Genomic DNA, 5,705 nt, shown 5'->3' with positions numbered 1-5,705 from the left:
CTCGCCATCAAATTATGTTGGTTCATGAAGCTGCAAATGTCCGTTTGCTTATTCCGTATCTCCTCGTTTGAACCACTTCTAGGGGTACGTTGTTTGTCCCTCTGAGAAGAGGTTCCTCCTGCTCTTTACATTCCTTAAGAAGAACCGGAAGAAGAAACTAATGGTCTTCTTTTCTTCCTGTAAGTCTGTGAAATACCACTACGAATTGCTGAACTACATCGATTTGCCTGTCTTGGCCATTCATGTAAGTGATCACGATGAGTTTATTGAAAATAGGCTATGCTTATCAAGTTATATAGGTGGTGGGGTTTAAGCTATTGCTCTCTCCTCTAAACATAGTTCCAAGTAGTTCGCTGAGCATTGGGTGATTGATCCTATGTGGAGGGAGCTTTGCTCGGTGTGGAGAGGTGAGGACCACACAGGAGTAAGAGACGCCGTCCACTTGGGGAAATAGGACATAGGCCAGAGAGTGCACTTGAAAGAAAGCAGGTTAACAATGCCACAGTCTGGGCGTCTACATCTGGCCTCCCGGACACAGCCTCCAGTGTCCAGCTCTGATGGATGTTGTGATTGGATTCTAGGGAAAGCAGAAGCAAAACAAGCGGACCACCACGTTCTTCCAGTTCTGCAATGCGATTCAGGCATATTGTTGTGCACAGACATGGCAGCTAGAGGGCTGGATATTCCTGAAGTCGACTGGATTGTGCAGTATGACCCTCCAGATAACCCCAAGGTAACTGGCATCCTTGGGGTTTCTCCAGAGTGGCTCTCATTAAGGACTTTGCTTACTCTCCACGTTCCCTGAGGAACGGCACATTTCGCATTGAGAGGTGTCTCCCTTGGTCGTTCCGTCATGTTTTATTGTGCAGCCATTGCCACGTTTCTCTGCTGCTGATAATATTTAGGGCGTTTGCAGGACTCACAACGGGTGTGCACGGAGATGTGAGAGGCGTCAGTGGGACTTCAGTTAGGAACTTTACAGGCTTGGAATGATGTGTTAGGAGCAGTAGGTGTCAGAAGGAAATACAGTTTGCTTACAGAGATAGGTAAGATTCTGTAGCATATGTGGTAAAATAAGTTACATTAAGTATTTTAAACAAACAATAGATTATGTAAATTATCATCCAGCATTTAAACATGTTTCAAAAAGCCGTTTTGAAGATGAAGCACACTTAGTAGTCATTTTATCAGATCATAGAGTTAATGTGAGTATCGTGTCCAGCTTTCCTTCGACCTCGGTCACTGCCCTGTTACCTTTTGGGGATGGTGCAAGCGGAAGGAATGGTGGGCCAGCTTTGTGGTATGTGATGATGGTCTGTGTGGCACAGCCCTGGAGGCCCAACACCGTCTCATCCAGATGTGCTGACACACACTGTCCACTACCGTGCAAGTCCCGGGAATGCAGCCCGCCACTGGTTCTGTGGAGGTCCGTGTGTAACTCAGGTTATCTCTCTTCACCAAAGGAATATATTCATCGTGTGGGCAGAACAGCCAGAGGCCTAAACGGAAGAGGGCACGCCTTGCTCATTTTGCGCCCTGAAGAGTTGGGTTTCCTTCGTTACTTGAAGCAATCCAAGGTAAAGATCTTTGCTTGGAAAATCTTCAGTTGGGAGCAGATTGCTCTTGTTGGGCCTCGTTTGCCAGTGCAGACAGCAGTAAGCAGCATTTCTAGATGTGTACAAGGAGTCATGAGTCACTGCAGTGCTGGGAGAACAATGGTTACAGTGCATAGTTAAGCAAATGAGGTTTTCCGTGGGTCCAGCCGAGGAAATGTGAACAGGAAGAGCTCCCCGCACAGCTCAGCCCTGGAGCTCTGCATTGCTCATCGGTGCGTCTCATGTCCCCAGGCTCCCCTCTCCCAGCCGTCCAGCCCTGTTTGAGACCTCCTCTCCTTCTAAGCTCCCTCACACCTGATCATCTCCAGCTCCTGCTCCCCTTCCTCCATCTTCTCCACGCTTCTCCATCCTGGTGTCTTTCCCTCTCACCTCACCGCAAGCTGTGGGGTCGCCCTTCACTCCCACCTCTTCCTCTTCCTCCTGGCCCTCGTTCGACAGCTCTGTACTTTACCTTCACTCTCTCCCTGGCAGTTAGCTCTTTACCATCTCAAGTCTCACTAAAAAAAGAGCTTCAAGGCTGAACCCATTCTCCTACCACCACCTCCAGCGTGGCTACTGCCCCTTGCCTTTCTTCAGCCTGACTTTTGAGAAGTGCTTTGTATCTTCTCCGTTTACTTTCCCCTCCCCCTGATCTCCAGCCCCCCTCATCTGACTTTGACCTCCTCCTGTCCACCAAGTCTGAATTCATTAGAGTCCAGTGGCCTCTTTTTTGCTAGATCTTATAAACTTTGTTAGGCCTTCTTTTTTCTGACATTTGCCTCCTCTTTGGCCTCCCTGGCAGTCTTGCCAAGTAGATTTTCCTCCACTGTGCAGCTAGGTACATTTCCCCAAAATTGCCCTACAGCCTTTGCACGTTTTCTCTAGAATGCCCTTTTCCTGGTTCTCTGGATTGCTCTGGTTTCAGCTAGCTGTTACCTCTTCTGGGAAGCCAGCGCTGATCTCCTGCCCTCCCTCATGTTCCCACAGCACAAGGGCTCATTGAGTTGTCGTCTTATCACTTACCTGTGTCCCCGGCAAGACTGCAAGCTTTCTGAGGCTGGGCCCAGGACGTGAGCTGCATCCCCCCAACCCCCAGCACACAGCACAGGTCTGGCACTTTCCAGTTATCTAAGAAGTTAAGACTGCTTTCCTTCCTGTAGGAGTTTTTGGCCACAAACCCCAGTCAAGTCACAGGGCAGTGTGCTGTTAGGGCAGCTCTCTTGACATGGAAGGAAGGGCTAGTGGTCCTTCTAACTGGAAGCTGCAACCTACTTAACCATGTCGCATCCGTAGAGATCCTTATTGAGAGTAAAAGGCTTCTGAACGTCGATCCCCCCTGGTTTACTAATCTTCCTGCTTTTATTTTCTAGGTTCCCTTAAGTGAGTTTGAGCTTTCCTGGTCCAAAATTTCTGACATTCAGTCTCAGGTATGCTCTTCGTCCCAGCCTCGGCTTTGTCCCAGCACTGACCATGTAGTGTTTCAGCGGTGGCCATTGTCCTCCACATCTCCTTTTTCATCAATGAGAAATTTGGACTGTGTGATCTTTTAGGTTTCTTGCTGTGCTGGTTACTGCATTCCTGTACTCTCTACCTTGTTCTCATCCATAACTTCCAAGAACTTTGTCATTATTCTTACTGCAGCTTGATTGCATATATTACAAAGCTTAGAGCAAGTGTTCTTTACAGGATGGTTTTGTTCTAATATGTATGCAATCTGCTTTCCTATTTTATTAAAACCAATGTGTCTTTCCATTTCAGCTTGAAAAATTGATTGAAAAGAACTGCTTCCTTCATAAGTCAGCCCAGGAAGCATACAAGTCGTACATTCGAGCATACGATTCCCACTCTCTGAAACAGATCTTTAATGTGAATAACTTGAATTTGCCTCAGGTTGCTCTGTCATTTGGTTTCAAGGTGCCTCCTTTTGTTGATCTGAGTATCCTTTTCTTTGTTGTTATGAATTCATCCAGGACCTAGGGGACAAGAGCTTGATGGAGAAGCATTTGGGCTTAGATCCTGGGTTAGTTTGTGCTCTGGCTGAAGACTGGAGGCCCAGGTGTTCATCCTGGTCCCCGTCTGACTGTCTGCGCTAACACAGAGTAGGCAGGGATTAATTATCCGAGTGGGGATTGCAGAAGGAATGACTTCGGCCTTAAAAAAGACCCAGGAATTTGACTGGCAAACAGTGGGAGCCAGAGGAAGTCGTAGATTCCGGAGAGAGGCACGGAGGGTAAAATTGCAGGGCTCCGTGGTCAGGAGGCTTCACCGTACGGGGGTGTGGAGGAGCGGGATGTCCTGACGCTGGAGAGAACACGGGGCCTCCCGAAGGTTTTATCCTCACACGGCCAGTGATGGATGGACTTCATACAAGGAGGGTGCAAGATCAGCAAAAGAAAATAAAACTTAAGTGCTGCCTGAGGTAAAATGCAAAGGGAATACCTCCAGTTGTTTCTGTTGCAGTTTATAATGTGTGCTTTATTACCACATTTTCAACAGAAGCAGCTGAAGCAGCTGAAGTGAGGCCTGTTGGTTAACACCCCGGCAGTACCTCCCAAGGAGACTGGAGGACCACATTTGGGTCACCATCCCCAGTGTAGGTGTCGCGGAAATATCTGTTGTGATGAATACATGTTGACTCCTGTGAAAGGAGGAACAGCTCCTTGGCTGGGTAAAGCATTCCTGAATCAGCTCCAAGCAGAGGTGAAAGTCATTTGTTTTGACACAGGGTATTTTTTCTTATGTTCCTGTAAACTTGCAGATTTCCTTCTGAAGTCCTTATAAATAATCGTCTTCAGTTTCATTGTGTGGAGAGAAGAATGAATATGACTGTTACACTGGGCTTAAAATCAGACCTGCTAATTTTAGTTCACGGTTACGTGGCCACTCCTGATTTTCTGGAAATTTGCTGCCCAGGCCCGAGTGTGCACGTTTTCGTAGTTCAGGGAGAGGTTGTGGTAGAGGGACAGCAGTGCGCATGCTGGTCTGTTCTCTCATAGATGTCGCATTGGAGTTCATTATCTGTGTGTTGCTTCATTTCCTTAACGGTCACCTTTAGACGTGAACAGCAACGAAGGCAAGCTTAAAAAGAGGGGAGGCGGTGGCGGATTCGGCTACCAGAAAACCAGGAAAGTCGAGAAATCCAAAATCTTCAAGCACATCAGCAGGAAATCGTCGGACAGCAGGCAGTTCTCTCACCGAGGACGCCCCGGCCTGCCTTCCTTCGTGTCCTGAAATGCAGTACTGTCCTGCTCTCTGCAAGGAGGGTCTGTAACCAGGATTTGGACCGTTCTCATGAGGGCGGAATTGGACTTGGGTTGCAAGCACGCAGTGCTGTCGTTCCCACAGCTCTCTTTTCTCTTGGGAATGTAAAACGGAGCTCAGCTTTTCTTGATTGCCCAGCGGTAAAGCAAGGGATCTTCTTGGTCTTTGTTATGATGATAGAGTATTTTTAAGTTTAACCCCCCCCCATTTGTCACTGTTTTAGTGTAATTCTTTCCTTAATTTCCTTAAATTCTTCTTTAGTGTAATGCCTTTCCTTCCTGGTGTCTGAAGTCTTGCGGCGTACATTGCTGTACCAGCCTGCTGTAAAAGGCCGATGACCTAGCACGCTGGTGGCAATGCAGAAAACTGTCTTGGTTTACTTTTTCCTTTTGGCTGTTTCTCGGACCTTAACAGTGGTTCTTGACCCCTGCTGCAAATGCCGCCATGCCACAGGGCAGCAAGCTCCGGGGGACGCCTAAGAAGCCACCTTGGGCTAAAGGTGGCATCGGTTTTTATATACACCAGATTTTAAAACCGTGAGCATTTCTCAACTTTTTTTAACATCAAGAAATGTGGGTTATTTGTCATAGTTTGAATCAAGCGCCCCTAGCAGTCCTAACATTTGAGAGGGGTCAGAATCGGATGTACTGAGCCTCATTTATACCAATATAGGCGTAATATTCTGGTTTTTATTTGGTAACTTGGCAGAGACTTTAAAAAAAAGGAGTCACAAAGAGTGGTGATGCTCCTCGTTTGAATTTGTCTCCAGTGGTTTGGACTGGGCGAGCCCTCCTAACTGCAGTTATTCGAAGGCGGGGCCGACTGTCAGCAGACTCAAGGCCCGGCCAG

The 5,705-nt window shown here is 47.6% G+C and overlaps 1 pseudogene; it reads left to right on the top strand.

Moving 5' to 3' along the window:
• The window catches only part of LOC139045008 (ATP-dependent RNA helicase DDX18-like), a 9,243-nt pseudogene extending 4,417 nt beyond the window's left edge, over positions 1-4,826 (top strand).
• The last annotated feature ends 879 nt before the right edge of the window (positions 4,827-5,705 follow it).

The sequence above is a fragment of the Equus asinus genome, chromosome 4, assembly GCF_041296235.1.
Source record: "Equus asinus isolate D_3611 breed Donkey chromosome 4, EquAss-T2T_v2, whole genome shotgun sequence".
NCBI lineage: Eukaryota > Metazoa > Chordata > Mammalia > Perissodactyla > Equidae > Equus > Equus asinus.
The sequence above is the reverse complement of the archived record's forward strand: the minus strand, read 5'-3'. Positions and strand labels throughout refer to the sequence as shown.